This window comes from Pleurodeles waltl, chromosome 12 (assembly GCF_031143425.1).
Source record: "Pleurodeles waltl isolate 20211129_DDA chromosome 12, aPleWal1.hap1.20221129, whole genome shotgun sequence".
Taxonomy (NCBI): domain Eukaryota; kingdom Metazoa; phylum Chordata; class Amphibia; order Caudata; family Salamandridae; genus Pleurodeles; species Pleurodeles waltl.
In genome coordinates, this window is record NC_090451.1 from 277,858,146 (window position 1) to 277,885,552 (window position 27,407).

The window sequence follows — 27,407 nt, forward strand, 5'->3', positions numbered from 1 at the left end:
TCGTTTTAGGTCGATGAACCTTTGGACCCAGTGGTGAGTGTCCGTAAAACGAGATTACCAAGCATCAAAATATATTTCACAATAACCATTAATGAACCTTCGGCGCATTCATTAGTTCTCAGACTCAAATAACCACACCTTGAAGGAAGATTTTGTGAATTTATTCCCTATTGATTACAATCTAATAATAAACGTATTAATCTCAAAACCAAGAAGCAGAAGAGCATAATCACAAAGTGGCAACTACGATAAACTTTCAACAATGCGATGATCAGAATCATAGGATAGATACGTTAGCAAAGGATAGATCATAGTGCATAATAAACCATAGAATATCAGTTCAGCATAGCTACATGTCAGTCACGTCAGTTCCGTCAGTCAAATGAGCACCTTATCTAACCTCAAATTAGCATTAGCATGTTGGGCTTCATGCAAAACAAATTTAGAATATCAATTTGAAAATATCTAACTAAGATACCTAATTAAACATACAGCAGTTGGTACCTAGAAAGAAAGGCATGTAGATTCCGTTAGCAATGTAATTACCCTCCTCGAGATAGGTCAGCATACAGGATCAGTCTTCGTCTTCAGGACATCAGTTAGTTCACCGTCAATCTATCTAAATTAGAAGCAAGGGACACTCTCCTCATAAGGAGGAAAGTGTAATAGGGCAGTCTATGGGCTAGGATGATTTTGTCTAAGTCTCAAATCACCAAATAGAGTGACAGAGTTTCTGGATGCAATCGATGTCATTCCCTACCTAATGTGTGTCGTCTCTCGTGTCATGAGTTTTTATCCCCTTTTCGTAATACATTCCCCCACAATTCTATTGGTTAATAACTACACCCCATTATTGGTAACCAATCAAATTATACATTAAGTAATGCATTTGTCATTTCTTGATATTAGCTCGTCTTCCAATTGGTCTTCATAATCAGCATTTTCGTAGGTGGTACGTCCGGGGTTACTTCACCATCTTGGCACACGTCTCAGGTCAAAAGTTCTCTTCCCCTTGTCTCATTGTCCTTGGAAGTGTCCATGTTTGTTTCTAATCACATAATTTTGAGCTAGAAGCTACTAGCATACGAATGTGAACATTCCTTCATGTTTCGAACAAGTACAGAAAGAACAATAGCTGGGTCATGGTCATTTGCAAGTCCGCATACTGGAGAAACAGAAAAATACGCTTTAAAATGAGAGTTACACAGCTAGTTCGTGACTCATGCTAACTTAAGACATACGAGTTCTGATGAATACAGTTTTGATCGTAATAATACATATAATTGAAAGATTATTATTAATTCAGCATTAGTGTTCATAAATGAGTAAATCTTTACGTTTATTAATACATTTTAATTATTAATTATTAATATTACATTGTCAAATGTAAGCATTTCACGTCTATAATATATGATATTTAAACTACGCTCTCTCAGTACCTTTATGTCATACACATTACTAAATACTATGCATTACAACTATGTACATGAGATAGATGGAAATACCTTTAGTGACACCCCTATATTACATTGTACCCTTAGTGGGACCAGAACCCCATAACTCCAATACTCCCCACCTATGCCATATACTACATCACAATATAAAGGGGTGTCGTTTTTCAGGGTGTCACTGACATGTCATGATTCAACGTGGCATCACCATTTGAATCAATAAACACAGTATTGATCATTAACAGCATTCAAAATATTAGCGTACATTGGATTGTCAACATCAATGTGGTCAATAAAGTATTTTCAGTTCAGAAAGTTGAGTGTGTAGTCTTTATCTCACAATTATTTGACTGCTGCTACAGCCATAGAATCCCAGAACCGAAGAGCAAAGGAACCAGAGCTGGAAATGCTTCAATTAAAAAAAATCATCTCACAGGGTCATGTATACCTCTCCATGGGAGAGTTAGGATGGCCCAAACCAAAAACGTTCCAGACAAGCTGCTGCACATCATACAGCTTCCTCACAACACTTGTAATTAATGTTCGTGGTGCCCCTCCACATTTTTGGGGCCACCACAATAATCAGATTTGCAAATGAAACCACTTGGGGTATTTATGGAGCACTCTTTGCCTGACATTTGAATATCAAATGAGCAACTTTGCTGCTTTGTTTACTTTAAGATGTGGCTTCACGTTGAGTGACTTTTCTTTGTTTTGGGATGTTCCAGTCTCAACTGAGTACCCACTGTCTCAAGGGTTCATTGTGGTCCTATACAATGAGGAGAGCTCACTCCCTCACTGCCCTGCTTGCATCCTACCTTGCCAATATGGTCCAGTGCTGATGCTGATGCGGAAGCCAGCTTGTGCATTCTCCCACTCATGTCCTTGTGGCGGGTTGTGACATTGCTGTGCTTTCCCCACTCTCCCCGCAAAGAGATGGAGTAGCGCAGCAGGAGTGATGGGTCCAGCAGCCCTCAGTTTGGCCTCTTTTGTCCTGGCGATGAGGTGCCCCAGGGTATTTTCAACTTTGTCAGTCCCCAAGTATGGACTTCCGGGGGCTACAAGTTGGCTCAGGGAGGAAGCCCATGCATATTCCTTCTCTGGGGAATTTTATTAAAACAAGATGTGCTGACCCCTGGGCCACCCAGGTGTGTTTTAAGAACTTATGGCAGAGCACCACATGCTCTTTTTTCATGTTTTCCCCTGTTATAAGGCCAATCTTTAAAGCAGCAAATCTATGACCCATGTCAAGTCAGGTTTGGTTATCTTTGGCTTTTATTACTCTTGGTAGCTAGCCCTGGTCATAAGGAACATTTCCTGTTGACCTCTTGACCTCTAAATGGGCACTTTTCATGGGGAGTTGGATTTTCTGGCTTTTGCGCCAGACCCGTCCTCTGCTTGGCTCCTAGTGCTATTGTACTGATCTGCAACCAGCCTGCAAAACACCCTCCCTGCCACACTCCCCAGGACCCACAGCCTCCTAGCTTCTGGAAAGGCACCTGAGTGGCAGTGGGCATCGTGCACAGCCCCTGTACAACACGCCTACAAAGCACCCTCCCTCCTGCACTACCCACATCCCAAAGCCTCCTTCCTTCTTAAAGGGCACCTACGTGGCAGCAGAGTCAAGGGCCAGTCCACAGAATTGCTAGCAGAGCCATCCTGGGTCCCACAGCAGGTCCTTTCCCCAAATGGTTCATCAGGGGGCATAACGTTACCAGTGCCACTAGCCCTGAAGAGACCCATCCTAGACCTGAGCGTAAGCTGGAGTCAAAGTCCTTAGACCATCCTTGCATTGTATCAGGTGGCTTCTCCTACCTACCAGCTGAACATCCTTTCATCATCATTGTTTCAAGGAGGTCCGGGGTCTTCTCATCTGTCTCTCCTTTGTGCATGGGCTTTTTAAGTGGAGTGGATATTTTTAGGAGCCAGGCACCCCTTGCCAATCCTGGGATGCCACAATATCCCTCCATTCATGTCCCAACCCTCCTGCAGCCTGCACAGTATTCTGGGAAAATCTAAAATGGTGACTTCAAGTTGTCTCTGGTAAACTCAAAAACGCAAGCCCCAATACCCCCACCCCCACCCTCGCCACACCACCCAGAGGCTTGGGCTTCCTCCTTTTTTCCAGTGGGCCTCAGATGTCCCAGCCCGGGTGCATTGGGACAAGGTAATTAACAGATGCAGATTGGTCCTCACCTCTTTTCTTAATGAGACTGGGTCAAGCACTGTTGATTGTCATTTTGCATAGACGGCTTTTGATTCCTATGCTGGGCAGGGGTGGCAAAAGCATGAAATCGTATTATGAGCTGGGCAATAGAAATATGGCAACTCCTGAAGTGCCATCAGATGTGTATGTGGGTTATTAGGAACTATAAAGTTAAACTTGGGGAACATGTTTTTCCCCCGCTTGACACTTCATTAACACTGTAGGCCAAACTGTACTTCTGGGTAGATTTCACCTAAAATGCGAACACAAAAAAAACACCACAGACATCAGAAAGTACTGTAGAAAAACACTATGGGTGCTCGCTCAAATTATAAGGCCTACTCCAGGAAACTATCAGTACCTAAAAAGGTCAGTCCTGTCTACAACAGGCTACCTGTGTACTGATACCAGGCTGCGCCTGACAGTAGTTTCACATGTGCAGTCTGCACACGTGTACACACATGTTCGCGCGTAACCAGCCCAGAGCCTTGTACACTAGCTGCGCAGTAGCAGCATTATCTTCAAAGGCAGACTCTGGTGGTTAGCATCCTCAGTTAATTTACAGTGAATTTGCAATGAGTAAGACTCTGGTAATGAGAGTCACTCACTATAAACGTCCAAAACCCAGGAATTCAAAAGTTAAACATCCTAGGGGACTAAATGGGTAGAACCCATTTGCTACATATTTCATGTGGTTTCTTAAAGTCAGCACAGTTTTTTTTATTCCTAGTCTATATTGAATGTGGTTTGTGCAGCAGCTTCTTTCAAAATCCTGTTTGTTTAGAACTCTTGATGATTGCATTGATTGTTTAATACATTTGGCTATGACAATCGTCAGTGCAAAAGTAGGGTTTCAAAATCCCAAAACTATTTATTGCACATTCATAGAATAGCAGTGTCAGACCACTTGATCTCTGATCATTTAATACACAATGATCCTGAACTTACCATTTTCAGCCAGGATTCGCAAGGCAGAAACATATCGTTCTATTGTTTCGTGGGCCTGTTAGTAGTGTATCAAGAATTTTCTTTTCTCTATAACAATACTCAGCAAAGATATAAAAGGGTTCTACAGGTATATAACTGCCTAATCATAAATGTATAGGACTACATCTCAGGGCACATTGAGCCAAATAGTCAAACATATCTAGGCCTTCTCTACCAAGAAAGTGAATCAGAATGGCTAGCTTAATTTCAGCTATGAAACTCTCCCCTTGGTTGTCTGATGAAGATGATTGACAAAAGTATCTTTTGGACAGAATATTGTGTCAAAAATACAGAGAACCAAAATATTTAGAAGGTAAGTGCAAATAAGTAAGTAGGGATGTACTATTCTTAACTCTACATCTACGTACCTTGAAGATATATATGTATTGTCAAGGTACATATATGTGGAGTTAAGTATAGTAAAACTTTGTTTACCCATAGGTAACTCCAGGAAGCACTGGGGAGTTGCTATATTTTCCATATTGATCCAAAGACACTGTCACTACTTAATGTACAACACATATCTACATAACTAAAATACTGTAGATATATGCCAGACCATATCTACCATATAACTAGTTCACACCACAAAAAACAATATTCTGCGTTATGCTAATAGTATCCAAAACTTCCCAAATATAAGTAACCAATAAAGCACATACAGGTCAAGGACGCACAACTATGCTTACTGCACAATCTACCAGAGTACTAACTAAAAGACCATTTCTATCACTGTATAACTAGTTCACGCCATAAAAACAATATTCTACTTCATGCTAATAGTATCCACAACTTCCAAAATATAAATAACCAACAAAGCACATACAGTAGAAGGGTGCACAACCATGCTAACTGCACAATATACCAGCATACGACCTTGGAAGATCCTATGCCTGAACATCACAGAAAAACAAACAGCAATAATGGAATTTTTATGCATGTCATATCATCTGCTTCAGTGATACTCTACTGAAAACCCATACCTGGTAGCCACGTAACCTCAAAGTGAACTCCACAAAGACAACATTCCTAATCATCTTCTATCCTCAAAGCTCCCTCGCCATACAAGAACGGATCAATCACCTAAAAGCCCTCATTTGCAAACCGGTCACATTGAATCATCAAGATCTCTTGGAATAACCCTGGATAACAACCTTAAGATGCAAACGCACATCAGCGCATCCACACGCAGTAGAGAACTGAAGTTCTCCTCCTTGCAAGACCCCACTCACCGTGGGATGACTCCTGGTGGCCTGCCACCCTTGGTCCTCCACCCACCTCCACCACTCATGGCTGCATCCTCAGAATCATCATCGACAGCGAACTCTCCATGAGATGCCAGGTCAATTCAACTGCCTCCACCTACTCCAAAACTCTCAGAATGCTCTGGAAAATCTTCCGATGGATTTGACTATGGGAACGCCCGCCACTCTGGAATTTCCATCCACCTCCTCAATTGCCTCCAGACCATCCAGAATGCAGCAGCAAGAATCATCTTGGACCTGCCCAAATGAGCGCACATCACCTCCCACCTCTGCAGCCTGCACTGGTTCCCCGTCAAGAACAGATGCCACTTCAAACTGCTCATGCACGCCTACAGAGCCCTCCACAATGTCGGACTAGAATACCTTAACAACCACCTAACCTTCCACCAGCCCACCAGACATCTGCGGTCTGTTTCCTTGCCCTCGCCAACGTCTCAAGCATTCATCGAACCCAGGTCACTCCTTCTCCCTACTTGCTGCTAAAGCCTGAAAAGACCTCCCTACCCACCTCCGCACAGCAACGTCCGTCACCGAGTTCAAGAGCGGACTCAAGAATAGACCCTCCTCACGCCTGCGTCTGGATACCTCTTGGGGTGATTAGCGCACTCTACAGGTTTCCTGATTGATTGATGTATAGTTTGCAACTCAACCTCCTCAAGAAGGTGAAACCGTTCATTGCGCCGCCAGACTTCAAGACCACAGTGCAATCACTAGTCATATCTAGACTGGACTATGGTACGGGGACCTTAACACAAATACCAAAATCACAAAAGGCACCATCAGGGCATTCCTCAATGCTGTGGCAAGACCAATGGTTTGACCACATCACAGCGTCCATTGTGTCTCTCCACTGGCTCCCATTCGAAGCCAGGATCCAGATGAAAATAGTATGTCTGACTCACAAAGCCCTCCACCAAGATGAACCCAGGTGCCTGGCACAATAACGTATGATCTCATGAGGCAGCCACTCCTTACAGAGCACCAGGTGCCTCGTGCTGGAACCTCCGAAGCTGAATAAAGAAAAAAACCTATGCCTGCATGTAGGAAAGTACCATCTTTCCTGGCATGTTACCCCCATATTTCACTGTATATATGTTGTTTTAGTTGTATGTGTCACTGGGACCCTGCCAGCCAGGGCCCCAGTGCTCATAAGTGTGTCCTGTAGGTGTTACCTGTGTTATGACTAACTGTCTCACTGAGGCTCTGGTAACCAGAACCTCAGTGGTTATGCTCTCTCATTTCTTTCCAAATTGTCACTAACAGGCTAGTGACCAATTTCACCAATTTACATTGGCATACTGGAACACCCTTATAATTCCCTAGTATATGGTACTGAGGTACCCAGGGTATTGGGGTTCCAGGAGATCCCTATGGGCTGCAGCATTTCTTTTGCCACCCATAGGGAGCTCTGACAATTCTTACACAGGCCTGCCATTGCAGCCTGAGTGAAATAACGTCCACGTTATTTCACAGCCATTTACCACTGCACTTAAGTAACTTATAAGTCACCTATATGTCTAACCTTTACCTGGTAAAGGTTGGGTGCTAAGTTACTTAGTGTGTGGGCACCCTGGCACGAGCCAAGGTGCCCCCACATTGTTCAGGGCAAATTCCCTGGACTTTGTGAGTGTGGGGACACCATTACACGCGTGCACTATACCTAGGTCACTACCTATGTACAGCTTCACAATGGTAACTCCGAATATGGCCATGTAACATGTCTAAGATCATGGAATTGCCCCCCCAATGCCATCCTGGCATTGGTGAGACAATCCCATAATCCCACGGGTCTCTAGCACAGACCCGGGTACTGCCAAACTACCTTTTCCGGGGTTTCACTGCTGCTGCTGCTGCCAACCCCTCAGACAGGTTTCTGCCCTCCAGGGGTCAAGCCAGGCTTGGTCCAGGAAGGCAGAACAAAGGACTTCCTCAGAGAGAGGGTGTTACACCCTCTCCCTTTGGAAAAAGGTGTCAGGGCTGCGGAGGAGTAGCCTCCCCCAGCCTCTGGAAATGCTTTTATGGGCACAGATGGTGCCCATCTCTGCATAAGCCAGTCTACACCGGTTCAGGGATCCCCCAGCCCTGCTCTGGCGCGAAACTGGACAAAGGAAAGGGGAGTGACCACTCCCCTGACCTGCACCTCCCCTGGGAGGTGCCCAGAGCTCCTCCAGTGTGCTCCAGACCTCTGCCATCTTGGAAACAGAGGTGCTGCTGGCACACTGGACTGCTCTGAGTGGCCAGGGCCAGCAGGTGACGTCAGAGACTCCTTCTGATAGGCTCCTCCAGGTGTTGCTAGCCTATCCTCTCTCCTAAGTAGCCAAACCTCCTTTTCTGGCTATTTAGGGTCTCTGCTTTGGGGAATTCTTTAGATAACGAATGCAAGAGCTCATCAGAGTTCCTCTGCATCTCTCTCTTCACCTTCTGCCAAGGAATCGACTGTTGACCGCGCTGGAAGCCTGCAAAACTGCAACAAAGTAGCAAAGACGACTACTGCGACCTTGTAACGCTGATCCTGCCGCCTTCTCGACTGTTTTCCTGGTGGTGCATGCTGTGGGGGTAGTCTGCCTCCTCTCTGTACTAGAAGCTCCGAAGAAATCTCCCGTGGGTCGACGGAATCTTCCCCCTGCAACCGCAGGCACCAGAGAACTGCATCACCGGTCCTCTGGGTCTCCTCTCAGCATGATGAGCGAGGTCCCTTGAACTCAGCAACTCTGTCCAAGTGACTCCCACAGTCCAGTGACTCTTCAGTCCAAGTTTGGTGGAGGTAAGTCCTTGCCTCCCCACGCTAGACTGCATTGCGGGGTACTGCGTGATTTGCAGCTGCTCCGGCTCCTGTGCACTCTTCCAGGATTTCCTTTGTGCACAGCCAAGCCTGGGTCCCCGGCACTCTAACCTGCAGTGCATGACCTCCTGAGTTGTCTTCCGGTGTCATGGGACCTTCCTTTGTGACTTCGGGTGAGCTCTGGTCCACTCCACTTTGTAGTGCCTGTTCCGGCACTTCTGCTGGTGCTGCTTGCTTCTGAGTGGGCTCCTTGTCTTGCTGGTCACCCCCTCTGTCTCCTCACGCAATTGGCGACATCCTGGTCCCTCCTGGGCCACAGCAGCATCCAAAAACCCTAACCATGACCCTTGCAGCTAGCAAGGCTTGTTTGCAGTCTTTCTGCACGGAAACACCTCTGCACGACTCTTCACGACGTGGGACATCCATCCTCCAAAGGGGAAGTTTCTAGCCCTTGTCGTTCTTGCAGAATCCACAGCTTCTACCATCCGGTGGCAGCTTCTTTGCACCCACAGCTGGCATTTCCTGGGCATCTGCCCACTCCCGACTTGATCGTGACTCTTGGACTTGGTCCCATTGTTCCACAGGTACTCTCGTCTGGAAATCCATCGTTGTTGCATTGCTGGTGTTGGTCTTCCTTGCAGAATTCCCCTATCACGACTTCTGTGCTCTTTGGGGAACTTAGGTGCACTTTGCACCCACTTTTCAGGGTCTTAGGGTGGGCTATTTTTCTAACCCTCACTGTTTTCTTACAGTCCCAGCGACCCTCTACAAGGTCACATAGGTTTGGGGTCCATTCGTGGTTCGCATTCCACTTCTAGAGTATATGGTTTGTGTTGCCCCTATCCCTATGTGCCCCCATTGCATTCTGTTGTGACTATACATTGCTTGCACTGTTTTCTATTGCTATTACTGCATATTTTAGTATTGTGTACATATATCTTGTGTATATTTGCTATACTCATACTGAGGGTACTCACTGAGATACTTTGGCATATTGTCATAAAAATAAAGTACCTTTATTTTTAGCATCTCTGTGTATTGTGTTTTCTTATGATATTGTGCATATGACACTAGTGGTACTGTAGGAGCTTCACTTGTCTCCTAGTTCAGCCTAAGCTGCTCTGCTAAGCTACCTTTTCTATCAGCCTAAGCTGCTAGACACCCCTCTACACTAATAAGGGATACCTGGACCTGGTGCAAGGTGTAAGTACCCCTTGGTACCCACTACAAGCCAGGCCAGCCTCCTACACTGCACTTTCACCAGATCTACCTCTAGGATATGAAAGTCCCTTTCGAGGGATACGCGGTCTAACCCATCAACCCACACTTTCAAGAAAGAGGACAAAAGAATTCTACTAAACAGAGTCCTAACATAAGGTTCCTGACCAGGGTCACGGTACTGTGCAAAACCCGAGGTTCTCTTACTAAGACACAGTTATCATTGGTATCGATTCATCAAGACACCAGGAAAGCAGACAATGAAAGCAAAATGTATGTGTTTATGCTATTGTCAGTTGATGATTATTTATGTGGTTCTTGTAACAAGTTATGGCTTCTGCAAGCACAGCGCTCTGATACCCGTGGGTCACGTTCATGCTTTATATAATGCACAAAAAAATAAATGTGCATTGCATTGTGTGTCCATGTACTCTGCAAACATGTGTATGCATCACAGAGATATTAAGGTATGCAAATTGCAGATAAACAAATAAAGCCCAGTAATGGAATCTTCGTGCAAACACACTGCTGTGAAGAAAAGGCCAAACGTTACAATTGAGCATGCACATCACAGGAATGTTTTCCACAGTACCTTGTACATCGGAGACAAAAAGTTGCTCCTGCACAATCCCCGCTGCACAAGTGTTGCACCATGAAGCTAGCAGAATGCAAATGGTGCGTACTGTGTTGCTGACAAGAATAAAGGTTTGGCACAACTTCAAAATGGCTTCTTCTCTTGAACAGAGGTTTGGAACTCAAGTCAAAGTTGGTGTTGTGCAGTGGAAAGCACAGCACCTCAGGTTGTTGCCTTTCATTCCAGCGGGACTCCTTCCAGATATCGCAGATGTTATCAGTCCTGGTCCTCTCAGAGTGGGCATGTAAATGCCCAGAAGTGGGTTGTAGCCAGGTACTCCCTCTCATGCTTCTATGCAGCTTGTCACCAGCGTCCAGCCAGCATCCTTATTCATCTATGCTGCTCTGTACCGACCGGTCCCACTCTCCCATATACTACATGCTAAAGAGTTCTTTATACCACTGCATTGAGTCCTATACCGCACTGCCAGCCTCGCACAGTAGTAGGCCGCACAAACATAAGCCACCCTATACTTGTCACCAATGCAAAGACGACAGAAGGCCCGGTGGGCAGGAACTACAAGTACTAACTGATGGTGCAACCAAAGGAAAGCACAAGCTCCAACTACTGCAACTGCTGTACCGAGAACAATGTATCACATTCAGGTGGCGCACGCCCTAGATATACCGAAGAGGGGGGCGTGGCAAAATAAGTATGACATCTTTTATCGTACTCCCCCAATACTATATCAGCGTTTCACCAACCCCTCATCCACCCATCTCCTACATGGCCAATTGCTTCTCCCCCTGCTACCCAATACCCAGACCTACTCCTGTCACTCAGCTCCCCAAAAGCTGCCCTCATGTTCACAACCTGCCTGTTCTCCCCTCACATGGCCTAACGAAGCAGGGTGTGTTTAAGGGAGACTGTTTTCCCCCTCCCCTGACTCCCAGATGATATCCCATTTTTTTTCAGAGTGAGGGCATTGTTCTTTCCCAAATCATTGACTCAAGGCCAGTTACAGGAGGTTTCCATTTTGTCATCCAGAGCAATTCAGACTCACATTTCTGGTTGAATCGGCCCTGCTGTCCCTGCCCATCCTTCATTTTTCCTCAATCTCGAGGGACAGCTGTCCCGACAGCATGCTCCCCATCCACCTCTGCATTCACTTCTCTCTCATGTGGTTCAGATACCCCTGCCAGGCAGCAGGAAACAATATACCTTCATCGTCCAGTTACCTACTCTTGGGTGCCTTCCATAAGTTTAGTACCATCAATGCACTCAGCTGGTATAACCTTAAAGTTTACATCTCTACTTGCAGCTCACCATTAACCCACACTATATCCAAAACTATAACAGGGTGGCAAGGTCTGCACCCATGTACCAGCCGCCACTCCAACCTCATCTTCACACTTCCACATGCCAGGGTAGGATTGGTAAACCGAGCAGTCGAGCATTGGGGAATGGGACAGTGCCTAAATGTGACCTGTGGGCTGTGTTTTATTAGGGCCATATGCTTTATTCCTCCCCTGCCAGGCCATCGCTCTTCAGAATATGGTGGGCGAGGGAGGAGTTGAGTCTGAGATGCGGCCTCACAGGGGGCAGATGTTGCTCTGGCCCTTGGGCCATTCTCACCTCAGCCTCCTGCTGCACTGGTCATGGCCAGAATCTGTCTCTTTTCATGCCCCCCCCCCACTTCAGTCATTACATTCAGGGCATGGTTGTATACAGGGCCTCACCAGGGGAAAAGGGGAGGGCAGATGATTTTGTGACCATTGGGTCATTTTCACCTGAGCCCCATAGAGAAGCAGCAATGTGTTTTACTTAACCCTTCCTCTGCCAGGCGATCACCCTGAGACTATGGTGAGCTAGAAGGAGGTGACTCGGGGTCAGGTCCTTTTGTGGCCTTTAGCCCCCACCTTCAGGTTGCTGGAGCAATAGCAACTGTGTGCCTCAGCTGACCTCCTCCCGTGTCACATTTGTCTAAAAATGAGTCCAATGAGACTAAGTAAATAGTATTTCATGAAAGGGTGCTGTCCAGGAATGTGGGCCACTTTTTTGGAACTGCCCAGGCCTATTTACGATCCCAATCTGACCCTGCCACGTGTACCAAGGGAGCTCTCATTCCATGACAGCTGGCGGTTGGGTGCACCATTTCACCAATGTACGCTTAGTACATTTAGGGGGTCATTCCGACCCTGGCGGTCCATGACCGCCAGGGCGGAGGGCAGCGGAAGCACCGCCAACAGGCTGGCGGTGCTTCCTGGGCTATTCTGACCGCAGCGGTAAAGCCGCGGTCAGAAAAGGGGAACCGTCGGTTTCCCGCCGGTTTTCCCCTGGCCCAGGGAATCCTCCATGGCGGCGCTGCTTGCAGCGCCGCCACGGGGATTCCGACCCCCTTCCCGCCAGCCTGTTTCTGGCGGTCTTCACCGCCAGAACCAGGATGGCGGGAACGGGTGTCGTAGACCCATGCCACTGGCATGGGCAGTGCAGGGGCCCCCTCACAGGGCCCCATACAGATTTTCACTGTCTGCTTAGCAGACAGTGAAAATCGCGACGGGTGCCACTGCACCCGTCGCACTCCTGCAACTCCGCCGGCTCCATTCGGAGCCGGCTTCCTCGTTGCAGGGGCTTTCCCGCTGGGCCGGCGGACGGCCTTTTGGCGGTCGCCCGCCGGCCCAGCGGGAAAGTTGGAATGACCGCCGCAGTCTTTTGACCGCGGGGCGGTCATTCGGCGGCAACCGCATGGCAGGCGGCGACCGCCGCCCGCCGCGGTCAGAATGACCGCCTTAGTGGTGATACGGTGCACCATAACTCCCAGCCGTCAAGAAGTAGTACATCCATTTTGTCATAGAAGTTCTCCCACTGCTGAACCATGAGCGGCGACCACTCCAGCACTGCTACTGCCTGAGTGCTGACCTGCCGGCCGTTGTGCTGGTCAATGATAGAAAACCCAGCCTCGTACTAAAAAATTGATTGGGCTAAATTTTGTATCTTGCCAGTGGAAAAGTAGTTTTAATGAAAATGCATAATTGTATTAACATAGTGAGATTAACATGATGAATTGGAGAAATTTTACTGAGAGGCTTTGTTTTTTTACCATCAAAAATGTCGGCCTCAATTTAAAAACAGTTATTGCAGTCAGCAGCCATCTTCCTTTGCAAAGTCAGTGTCCTTCCACGGCATGCACTCAGCAAACATTAGAAATTATTGGCCTGATTCAGACCTTGCCAGACGAGTTACTCCATCACAACGGTGACAGATACCCCATCCTCTGAACCATAAATCCCAAAGGATATAATGGGATTCATATTTCGGAGGAAGGGATATCCATCACCGTTCTGACGGATTTACTCGTCCGTCAAGATCTAAATCATCCCCTTTGTTTTAAAACACAATGTCATTCTCTCATGTACACATTATGCTTCGTTCTCAAGCAAGCTTCATTCCCATGCTGTGTTAGCAAAGTGAATACTTTCCTAAGGTCTCACCTATTGGGACCTCAATGTGGTTCTCATGAGAACATAACCTTGAATGCAATGAAATTTGAGCTATAAGGTGTTACAAGGGCAATGGGAATGGTAACTGTATCATTCTTTCTTTACTCTCATTGGGAAGGATTTCTGAGCCTTAGTCCATTCCCACCAAATGCACAAACCTTATTGTTATTGTTCGTACAAAGTGGGTTTTACCCAGAGGGAGCAAGGTTCACTCTCTTCTGATTTTTTTGAATGCAACACTCAGTCGATCTGATCTCTGATTTATGATATATCTACTGTGTTGCATTATACTCTGTTCTTCTATTTCATGTTTTGCATTCTGTTCTGAGCTACACACGTTTATGTAAGAAATGACTACTGACTGACTGACTGACCATTTGTTTGCTTCCTTGAATGTTGTTACATTTTAATAAATCTTCATGGCTTTCATTATATTCCTTATAAGTCTTTATTGTGAAGCCCAATGTGCTTTACGTTTAACTCCGAAATGTTATTTGATATTTGATTTACACATTGACCAAGAACAATTGAGGAACAACAAAATCCTTAGAGGATTAACACAGCTCCTGATTCATCAGTAGCTCTTTAAAACGAGGACCAGCAAAAGGCGCTACATCACCAGTGAGAAAAAAGACGGGAAAGCGAGCTTAAATCCCCTCACACCCTGCTCCCATTGTTTGAAAGGTGGCCACCTTGAACACCAGTGAGCCACACTGAGCTAAATTACTGGATATTCCGCAGAACAAGAAAGCTCCCTTTCATTGATTGGCAGTTAAAAGAAACGTTACTAGCAAGTTGGAAAGGATCCAGTATGCTTTGGTGAATGTGGGAGCTGGAACTGGCCAGTAAGGAGTGTTCTATCAGAATCCATTGCTGAAGATATCATAATACAATATTCTATGACATCATAGAATAGGAGATACCCGGAACTAATGATGGGAAGCAAGCCTCATGTGCAATGTGGACCGTTTTGGACAATACCACCATAACAGTTGCGAATTGGAGCTGAAATTATGAAAGGGAACAGTTGAATAGAGGTAAATGTGTGTCAGTCAAACATATCTTACTTCGTCTGCATGTTCTTTTGTACATACATGCTGGTTGTGCATTTCTAAGTGTCATGTATATGGGGAAGAGTAGTGCTCTGCCACAGGAGATACAAGTGTAGTACATTTGTGTGTGTATGTTGATGTGTACTGGGGAAGAGTAGTACTCTTTTGTGAGAAGTTGCACCGGGGAGTATCCCATAATCTGCTGAATTGGGGAACAGCAGTACCTCTTTGTGAGATGTTTCATGCGAGAGTGCCCTTCAGTGTGCACAGCTGGGAAAAAGTAGTACCCTGTGGTGAGAAGTTGCATGTGGGAGTACGAAAAAAATCCATTACTGCTAATAACAGGCACTATGTTGGCAGTTGGAACTAGTACAAAGTGGTGTGGCTAAAAAACCTAGGCTTCAGCTCATCCTGTAAGGCACTCCAACACCAACTTTCTGGAACTTCAAGGAGGCACAGTAAGACTCAGAGCAGGAGGCAAGCTACTAAAAGCTGCCAGAACTGTGAACAATATGTCATGTCCAGAGTTCCCAATCTTGAAACAATTTACACTACTATGTGAGCCTACATTAGGAGGAGGGGTTTAGAGGGGTGAGGTCTTGAAAAATGCAGCAGGGGTTTGGGGTTGTCTCTGCCTGAACAGCTATAAGGGTCGATTATTTAAAAAACAAATGAACTGTGAATCTTTACCTCTTAGTATAATCCTCAGCAGGAGTTGAGATTGACTGATGCACACATGCACATACGGGTATCTTGAGTACCTGCAAGTGCACTAAGGAAGTGAAAGAGGTGGGAAGAAAAGTATGGCTCTTCCTGTGTGCCGAACCCAGAGCAAAATTTTTTTTAACATGCACAGAATAACCAGGAGCAGCAAATAAAAGGATTTTGCACCACAATGCCAACTTCCAAAAGACACTCAGCCATCACGTAATATACCCTTTAGACATTCCATGTATGTATACACACATTCATTCCACACACTCCAGACATTTCACCCACTAACACTGAGTCCTGGTGCTTACCACAAAAGTGTGCAGCTTAGCTTTGATGCACTCTTAATGCAAGGTTGAGCACTTCTGCCTCCGGAAACCACATCCTCACCTTGTACCTGTGCAGAAATGGGCATATGGATCTTCGTTCATGCGTTATCTCAGGATACTTTGGCAGCAATATCAGATGTCTCTCATGCACTTCTGTAATTCTTCATTGATGTCACCTACTGAGAGCTTAATTTGGGTAGGTGGCTGAAGGGGGTAGACACTGAAAGTCATTTTTGGTGATCATTACATACTTTCCATCATCAGACTTTGATCCACAGCAGGAAAGAGAAAAGCAGAAAAACTGAAAAACTGAAAAAGAAGGAAAAACAGAAAGATGAGAAAACAGTGCTAAATAAAGAAAGCATGAATGATAGACCCGGAATGGTGAGATGACAACACAGGATGTATAAGGATATGGAACAAAAAGGCATAACATGGAATTAAAACACTCATCAATTAAAAGCAGACCCTTGAATTCGGCAGTGCTAGCTAAGGACTCTCAAGACAAACTTTGGGATAATACTTTTAACTTTTAAATATGAGGATCAAAGAAATCCTTCAAATATATATTGCTAATACTTTTCTTGGTTTTCTAAGATACTATTTTACAGAGTTTAAAATATGTATTATCTATACGTCCATCTTCTTATAATCAGCATTTGGATAAAGGTTTGGTACAAATACAACCAATGGTAAATAACAGGGCCAGACTGGCTGTAGTGGGCATTGGGCGTTTTCTCAGGAGACTGGAGGGGTGAGGACCGGTTTACAATGGTAGGGGCTGGTTTTGTTACTGAGGGCCGGTTTTGCAGCTGTGCTGCAGTATCGGCCCACAGTAACAAAAGCAGCAGTGCTTCTCACTTGCACACCCACCAACCCTTCCGAAACCAGAGGCTGGTCCGACAATATTGCCAGGTTTGCTTCGGGTTCCCAGTCCGACCCTGGTAAATAAATTATTGAAATAGCTATGAAAGTGAAATTTGTTTGTAAGTCCTGCCTTAAAAGGGCTAATTTAGTCTCCACTGTAAACTAAGCTTGTTCCAAATTGGTGGAGCTTGGGAAACTGTAATACTGAACTAGAGCAGATGGAATGAAGCCTTTGAATGAGAGTTTCATGTCATATTGGCCCAGAGTTACTGTGATTTTGCATCAGGATTGTGTCGCTTTTGTGGCACAACCCCGATGCAAAATTCTTTTTGGCATTTACTAAACAATACAAAGTCACTTTGCATAGCTTTGCGTAGTTTAATAAATACAAAGTCACACAATATAGAGCATAGTGCTGCCTTGTGTTACTTTCCATTGGGTAGGTGTTACATGGGTGGAGCATGGGCATTCCCATACATTCACCGATGTATTGTGATGCAAGCCCAGATTTACAAAGATTTGTAAACATGGGTGTGGTGAATCAAATGATGACAATATAACGTGAAATAAGATGAAAAGAGAAGTCTTTATTGGCCACAGTCATCGATCACTTCTCTCCTCTAATACTATCAAACCTCCAACTCCCATAGAACATCAAAGTCTCTTCCAGCACTCCACATTCTACTGTGCTCACAGCTCCAGTGTCATGTGTAGAATGAATGAAATCACCACAACATCTCCCTTCTTTATATAAATTGATAGCAAAATGATCATAACATTTCTTTTTTAATTGACAAAAACTTAACTTATTATGATCAAATTAAGGAACAACAATGAATTATGAATACATTTCAAAACAATGAATTGTGAATACATTTCAAAATATGTAAACTTTCCCAATAAATTAAAACCTAAACTTCTCGATATCTAGCAGGTTTCCTAACAATTCCTTTGCTTTTGTGTCTCAATAGTTCCCTGTTGTTCACATTTAAATTTTCTTCATTTTTTTGTTCTTGTTTAGTATTATTTTCAATCTTCTTTACCCCTTCATCAGAATTAAAGATTTTCTCCCTAGTATCGCTTACGTAATCTCCCACTACTTTCACTACTCTGCTTCTATTCCACCACTCATGACCTTTGATGCGTACTGCATTCTTAGCAATGGCATCAACCTTCTCCGGTTTTCTGAACTTGGACATACCTTCAGCCACATGAGTGGGACCTTTTACACATACACAATTACTATTTTAATTTCAACTCTTTCTCCAAGTACTTTGTTTTTCATAATAGTCATTGTTCACCTTATTTTGAAACTCTAGAAAACGAGGTCTTATAATTTCATCCAAGTACTTGATTTTATCAGGTTTAGCTTGAGCTTCTCTAAACCATGCTGTACACAGCTTAGATGCTGGAGTGCAACCTCTCATCACTTCAAACGGACTCACAACAGAATCAACATTCTAAAACAAGCGATGTGATCACAACATACTTACCACTGCTTCATTCACTTGTATTTTATTTTGAATTGCCCATTGTATGCACTCAACTAATGTGCAATTCATTTTTTCAACCAAGCCATTTCACTGCGTTGAATATGATATCTTTCCATAATTTCCTTCATTTCTTTAGGGCCAAATTGTACCCCGATATCTGATACAATTTCTTTAGGGCTCCCTTCTATCAAAAATAACTTCTTCAAATACTTAATAACTGCATTTGTGTTAGGTTCCTCCATAAACGGACCAACAAAGTCAATAGCTAATCTACTCCAAGGTCTTGCAGGTAAAATGCTTGGTGACAAAGGAGTGGGTTGGGTTTTAATTACTTTATCACTATTAGCACAAATTACACATCTTCTCAGACACATTACTATTTCAAGGTCCATACCTGGCCACCAATAACACTCTCTCACCTTCCTCTTAGCAATAGTGTGCCTAAATGTCCTTTATGCACAATGATAATTATTTTGTCTCTTAGACTTCTAGGTGGAATTAATTTATGATTTCTTATCAACATACCGTTGTTCTCTACCGACAATTTGTCTGCAATTTCAGTATAAGCCTGTAAGTTTGTTGGTGACGAACTTTCTTTAGGTCAACCTTTGATCACATATTATTTTAACATTTCTTCATTCCATTCATTCTCTATAAAAGCGTTCCCATCACAGACATCCACAGCGGCAATCAAACATTCTTCATCCTCCTCATCCACAAATTCTGTTTTGTCATTTGTTCTAACCGGGGTACGAGACAAATAATCAGCCCTAAAATATTTCCCTCCATGTATATACTCTGTTTTGAAATCATATTCTAATAGGTTTGACCTCAATCTAGCGATTCTCGGACTGTGGCCTTTGATCACATCTCTGCGAAGGATGTTCACCAATACTTTGTGATCAGTTTTAAGTCTGAATTTTTACCCCATATGTAACTCCTAAAACATTCTACAGCCCAACAACAAGCCAGTAATTCTTTCTCTATTACAGATAAAATCTTCTCATTAGCTCTCAAAGAACATGAAACAAAAGCCAATAGTTTGTTCATTATAATTGCTGTCTTCCTGGGATAATGTTGCGCCCAGACCATTGTTCCCTGCATTGACTGTGATGGTGCAATGCTTATTAGAATCAAATGGCGCTAATATCCCTGCTTCAACTATATAATTCTTAAGTGATTTAAATTCTTCTTGAGAAACCGTGTCCCACACAAATACTTTATTTTTCTTAAGGAGTTCACAGAAACATGCTGTTTTGGAGGGAAAATCCTTTATAAATTTCAGATAAAACTCACAGCAAAGATGCCACATACTCTTTTGTTTTAGGTTTTGGGGCTTTACCAATTGCTTCTACCAACATTGGTCTTGGTTCCACCCCATCTTTTGAGATAACAGGACCTAAATATTCTATGCTATGTTTAGCAAACTCACATTTTTTAATGTTTGCTACTACACCAAATTTTTTAACACTTTATAAATCGCTCCATCATGGGTCTTTTCATCCTCACCTGCAACGAGTATATCATCTTGAAATGTTACAACACCTTTAATACCTTGAAGTAAATTTTCTAAGACTCTCTGAAAAACAGAAGTGGCAGAAGCCAATCCAAAAGGCATCCTTTTGAATTGAAAAGTGCCGAAAGGTGGGAGAAAAGCTGTATAATGTCTAGAAGTTTTTTCTAGCTCAACCTCATTTTATGCTGAGGATAAATCTATATTGCTGAAAATCTTTTTTCCAGTGAACGTAGATGTGATGTCATCAGTATGTGGCAATGGATGTGAATTTACCTATATCGCTTTATTCAGACTACGCAAATCAATGCAAACTCTTAACTGCCCATTTTTCCATGCATTAACTAATGGAGACAACCAAAGTGAGGACTCTATAAGCTCTATGACTCCATCTACTACCATTTGTTTGATGATGCCCTCCAATTCCTCACGTATACTAAAAGGCACATTTCTCAATTTGTGCATTATAGGTGTGACATTATTCTGTACTTTAATATTGTGTTAAAACCTGTGATCCCACTCACACTGTTACTGAACACTGTGTTAAACTTCTGCATCCAGAAATTCTTGCGGTGTTTGTCATCATAAACCTCAAAATCATCATTCATCACATCGGTAAGTAATGAAACTTGAACGTTCCTCCGTGGTCTCAATATCATACCAAAAAGTCCTTGGTGGTACCACCCAAATATATTCAAGCCCTTCTTGGCAATGTAAACTTTCACAAGAATAACTTTGCATTTATATTTCATATGGCCTTCAAAATATCCAATAAGATCTATCTTTTTTTCCATCGTACGATACAGGGTTTCTGTCAGGGGGCAATAAATTAAGGTCCCCATATGTTTCAAATAACAATTCTTCTGTAATTATGGTCATCCTTGCACCTGAATCTATTAAAAGATCGAGTGATTTCCCATCAACTTCAATATCCTCACATGGATCAATGCAATTAGATTCACCTCCTTGGACCACTAGAATTACATTTTTTTTGCTGCTTACTTCTTCACCTGAATTTTAATAGAATTCAAGATCTTCAATCACATTTATTTTGTCAGTTATTTTCCTACTCTAACATACTTTGGCGAAATGCACTATTTTTTCACAAACTCTACATTTCACATTTTTAGCTGGACATGGACGAGGATTGTTTCCATGTCTAGGATTACCACATCTGAAGCAAATGTTCTTTCTGTTCTTATATTGTGTTGTTTTCTTGGTTTGTTCTTTGATGTTGTCACTAGACTTTCCTTTGATTTTGACTACACCTACTTAGATTTGTCCTTTTTGTGTTCATTCCTTACATGCTTTCTGGGAGATCTCAATCCTTTTTACAATCTCTATTGTTTCTGTCAACGAAGGATTCTTTAATGTTAGTAACTTTTCTTGACTTTTTTATCCCAACAGTTTACAACTATTTGATCCCTAATTAGTTGTGCTGTAAAACTTTCAAACTCATATTTGGAAGCAACCCTAAATTGTGTTCTCTATGGACAATACCTGTTACCACCTATAGCTCCTAAAAACCAAGTTTGACAGTAAATTGGCACAAGTTTTTCACAAGAGAACAACGTCAAGATGAATCTATCAACGGTTACGTAGCTTGTGAAAAACTTGTGCCAATTTACTATCAAACTTGGTTGAACATCAATCTGTTTTTCTAGTTTTCTTACTGTAAGTTGATATTCATTAATGTCATTATCTTCACTGTCAGGTAATTCATAAGGTGGTAAGTGTTCATAAACAGACTACCCTTCAAACCCTAAATTGTGTTCTCTCTGGACAATACCTGTTACCACCTATAGCTCCTAAATAGTTAGTGAAGGCCCTAAACCAACTAGGCCAGTTGGTGGGTCTCAAGGAGTTTGTAAAAACAGTGGAGGAGCACTAATGCTTTGCATATTTTAAAAATTGAAAAGAGAATTCATGGTTAAAAGGTGAAACTACAAATAGAACAAAAAATATATAATAGTGGTATTAATATCTTTATTATTTTTTTTAATACTGCAATGGCTATCAAATATCAATGTTAAAAATGATTAACATTAGACGTGTTAATGAATACATTTTCTATAATTGTCCGCAGTATAAGTGTGTAAATCGCTGAAATTCGCTTTTTGAGTAAAAAGCATGCGGATGCTGATCTTATTATAAGTATGTAGATTGAAAGAGTGTGCAAATTGCTGTATAGAATATTAGTCAATCCGCAAAATGACTTAAGGTAATTGTGAATTGAGTGAGTGGATCGCTGAAAATGTATGATCTGCAATGATTTAAACTCTGGGAAAAAGCGTGCAAATCGCTGATGTGAAAAAGCTTTCAACAATATATTTCTCTAAATATGGCTGCCGTGCGTGCTCACGTTTTCCCAAAGTGTGACCACCGTGCATGCTGACGTAATCTCAAAACATTGCCGCCGTGCATGCTGTACATACTCTGAATGGAATAGACATGACGAAAGGCGTACTAATGGTGCTGCTCATGCGTGATTAAATGTTTGCACGCGCATATGATGAATGATGATATATATATATAATATCAGTGCAGGTTAAGACCACAACCCTCATTTAATGGTTCACAAAATCCAAAAAAACACTGCACTCCTGGAAACAATATAGGCAGATTTTAATCTCAAAGGCAGGCAGCAGAGTCAGGTACCACAATGTGTTTCAACATTCTCTCTTCTTCAGGTGGTATCAATCTGTTAGCACATTGTTGTTTTCCAGCCCATTTTATAGGCACACAGGGCATTATGGGATATGTAGTTGCAATTACTGCTGGAAGCAAAATTAATTATAGTGCAGGTGCCACGAGTCTCACAGAAATATTCAAAGTTAGTATGGTTCCATTATTCATCTCTCTCTCATGATATTCTTGCGCAAATTACTGCTAGTGTTCTCTTGCTATAGACAGCGTTTACATCCTTAAATGCCTGCACCATTATTAGCAGCAAATAAATCACTTGTTTACGCATTGCCTCTGCGTGTTAGGGAAAGTTCAGAATTGGTGCCCCTGCAGCCAAGCCACAGCAAACACTTTGGATTTTGACAACGGGACCTTCAAAGTAGGTCCTGCTCTCAAAATCTGAAGTTTTGTCTCTGTCATCTGCACACGTGCAGGGGACAGAGATGAAATGCTTCAGTAAGCCCGGAGCTGCATTGGCACTGCGAGTGAAGCCTTGCAGAATGTTAAGTATGTGAAGTGGGATCCTTACACTCCTATTTCTCACAGACATTCATTGGTCTTGGGCTAAATGGGCCACACTGAAGGGTTTAGGAGCCCCTGAAGGGTTTGGGTGCACCTGAACAGTTGAGTGACCCCTGAAGGGTTGGGGTGCTCCTGCACAACAGGGCATGTGTTATGTCCCTGCATGGCAGTTGTCCATGAACCTCATATGACAGCAATTCCATCATGTGACAATCCTCACATACCAGTCTTGCCACGATGTGCCATTTTCCCCGTATGGCAGCTATGCCATGCAGTAATGTACTCCAGGTGATCCAGGTAATAAGTAGGTTATACTGTGCTCTTAATCCTAAACGTCATCCATGCTGTAATGTGAAAATTTGCCCCAAATTCCAGTTAAACCGGGATGTGTTATTGTAGGAAAGTAGCCTCTTTCTAGCATAGTTACCCCCACTTTTGGCCTGTTTGTGATTGTGTGTCAGTGTGTTTTTACTGTGCCACTGGGATCCTGCTAGCCAGGACCCCAGTGCTCATAGTTTGTGGCCTAATGTGTATGCCTGTGTAGTGCCTAACTGTGTCACTGAGGCTCTGCTAACCAGAACCTCAGTGCTTATGCTCACTCTGCTTTTAAATTTGTCACTGTAGGCCAGTGACTTAATTTACCAATTTCAATTGGCATACTGGACCCCCTTATAAGCCCTTAGTATATGGTACCTAGGTACCCAGGGCATTGGGGTTCCAGAAGATCCATATGGGCTTCAGCATTTCTTTTGCCACCCATAGGGAGCTCAGACAAACCCTTGCACAGGCCTGCCATTGCAGCCTGCATGAAGTAATGCACATGTTATTTCACAGCCATTTTCACTGCACTTAAGTAACTTATGAGTCACCTATATGTCTAACCTTCACTTGCTGAAGGTTAGGTGCAAAGTTATTAAGTGTGAGGGCACCCTTGGACTTTGTGAGTGTGGGGACGCCATTACACATGTGCACTACATATAGGTCAATACCTATATGTAGCTTCACAATGGTAACTCCAAATATGGCCATATAACATGTCTAAGATCATGGAATTGTCCCCCCATTCGAAATCTGCTATTGGGGAGTCAATTCCATGCATCCTGGGAGCTCCACCATGGACCCCCAGTACTGCAAAACCAGCTCTCTGAGGCTTGCAATGCAGCTACAGCTGCTGCGACCTCACAGACAGGGTTCTGCCTTCACGGGGTCTGGGCAGCCCAATCCCAGGAAGGCAGAACAAAGCATTTCCTCTGAGAGCCGGGTTTTACACCCTCTCCCTTTGAAAATAGGTGTTACAGGCTGTGGAGTGGTAGCCTCCCCCAGTCTCTGGAAATGTGTTGAAGGGCACAGATGGTGCCCTCCTTGCATAAACCAGTCTACACCGGTTCAGGGACCCCTTCTCCCCTGCTCTGGCACGAAACTTGACAAAGGAAAGGGGAGTGACCACTCCCCTGTCCATCACCACCCCAGGGGTGGTGCCCAGAGCTCCTCCAGTGTGCCCCAGACTTCAGCCATCTTGCTTTGCAAGGTGTGGGGGCACTTTGGAGGGCTCTGAGTGGCCAGTGCCAGCAGGTGACGTCAGAGACCCGTCCTGATAGGTCCATACCTGATACGGTAGCCAACCCCCCTCTCAGCGCTATTTAGGGTCTCTCCTGTGGGTTCTCTTCAGATTCTGCTGCACGTTTCCTTCAGGAATCCTTTGCAACAACTTCAGACTCTGGTCACCTCGGATCAACCGCAGCCTGCTCCAAGAAACGCTGTAACTGCAACAAAGTGTCTACAAGAGACACTTTCCTTCAGCAACCTCAGCTCCAAGTCAGCAACTGCAACAGTTTCCACAGTGTGCATGCTCTGGGGACTCCCTGTCTTCATCCTGGACCAGAAGGACCAAAGAAATCTCTTGTGGAGTGACTGAGTCACTACTCTGCTCTAAGCAGGCACCTTCCAAGACGACGACCGGTAGCCTGGGACTCCTCTCACAGTGACGAGCGTGCTCCTAAGGACACATAGGGTGGACATCATCAACATAGACTGTCCTGAGGTCCTGCTGACGCAATTTGGAGGAGGTAAGACCTTGCCTTCCCTGAGAGCGACAGTACCCCTGTGTACTGCGTCCTCTTCGCCTCCTGAGGCCTCCGTGCACTCTTTGCAAAATTCACTTTTGCACAGCCTGACCTAGGTCCCCAGCACTCTATCCTGAAATGCTCAATTCGCTGAGTTGTTCTCCGGTGGTGTGGGACTTTCTTTTGTTGTGCTGCATCAACCACGTTTTGCACCTCCTTTAACCTGGATCCTGCGGCTTCTGGGGGTGCTGGCTTGCATCCTGAGGGCTCTCTAAAGTGCAGAGAACCCCCTCTTCCTCCTCACACAGAGTTGAGGCCCCCAGGTCCCTCCCGGGTCCATCCAGAGCCATTTTGACACAAAAAACGCACTTTTGTCGTAGCCAAGGCTTGTTGGCTACTTCCAACACGAAATCTCATCTGCAACAATTTTGACGCAGTGGGACATCTTTTGCATCATGCAGGAACCCGCTGGCACCTTCCTAGGGTGCCTTTTTGCAGTCTTCGACTAATTGGGGACTCTTCTTTTGCACCCTCTTCTGGGTTGGCAGGGGCTCCTGTCCTTCCTGGAACTTCTTTCGACTTCTGGACTTTGTCCCCTTCCTTTGCAGGTCTTCAGGTCCAATAATCCAGCAGTTGTTCTTTGCAGACTTGGTTGGCTGCTGCAAAATCCCAAAAACGAGGTGTAGTGTGTCCTAAGGAAACTTGCAGTACTTTACTCGTGCTCTTAAATCTCCTCCTCCAGGATGACCAGGGAATCAGCACTGAGGAAGGGGTAGAGGATAACTCCAACCAGGAAAGCTCAGAGGAGCAAGATGACAATCCTGGGGAGGGTCCTTCCACAGACCTATCTGTCAACAAGCCCCCTAGTATAACTGGTAGTGGTAAGGGTTCACTCACAAGTAGGGCTCCCTTCACCTCTAGAGGCCAGGTCACTAGAGTGGACCCTGTTAGAGATACGTCTGCCTCTGCAAACTCTCATGTTACCTCTGTTTCAGAGGCTTCACATAATTCTAACCTTGAGGACCAGTCCCTAGATAGGGAACTCAGAAAGCTAAGGCTAGATGAGGCCAGACTGAAGCTAATTTAGTAGCAGTTGGCCTTAGATAGGGTATCCCTGGCTGTGGAGAAAGAGAGGCAGTGTTTGGGGTTAGTTCCCCATGGTGGCAGAAGAAGTTTTAGAAATACAAATGTTAGGGAACCTTCATTTGATTCTAGAAATCTGCACAAAGTTGCCCCTCCTTACAAGAATGGTGATGACATTAACCAGTGGTTTGCTGCACTTGAGAGGGCCTGTAAAGTTCAGAGGGCTGCTATCCTTTGGGTATCCTTCTCTGGCAAAGGTAGAGACAGACTTCTTATTGTCAGAGGGGATGATGCAGATAATTACCAGGTTCTAAAAAATGCACTCTTAGATGGTCTGGGCTTAACCACTGAACAGTACAGACTTAAGTTCAGAGAGTCCAGAAAGGAGTCATCACAGGACTGGACAGACTTTGTGGACTGTTCTTTGAAGGCCCTAGAAGGTTGGTTACATGGCAGTAAGGTGACTGATTATGAAAGCCTATATAACTTGATTCTGAGAGAGCATATCTTGAATAATTGTGTGTCTGACTTGTTACATCAGTATTTTGTAGACTCAGATCTGACCTCTCCCCAAGAATTGGGAAAGAAGGCAGACAAATGGGTCAGAACAAGGGTGTGCAGAAAAGCTCATATGGGGGTGACAAGGATGGCAAGAAGAAAGATGGTGAAAAATCTCAGGACAAGCATGGGGATAAATGTAAATATAAAGATCCTTCTTCAGGTCCAAAACACTCCTCTGGGGGTGGGGATAAAACTTCTTCATCTTCTTCGAACTCTTCACACAATCAGAAAAAGCCTTGGTGCTATGTGTGTAGAAATAAATGCCATTGGCCAGGGGATAAGTCCTGCACAGGCAAAGCACCTGAGCCTACCACCACTAAGACATCCGACTCTAGTGTCCTTAGCAGTAGTGGTAATAGTGGTAGGACTACTGGCAATAGTCAAACTAAAGGTGTAGTTGGGTTCACTTTTGGGATCATAATAGAAACTGGGGTAGACAGTCCCAAGACAGTTTCTGTCACACCTAGTGGCATTGGCCTTGCCACCTTGGCTGCTTATCCCCTTAACATGGATAAGTACAGGCAGTCAATCTTAATAAATGGTGT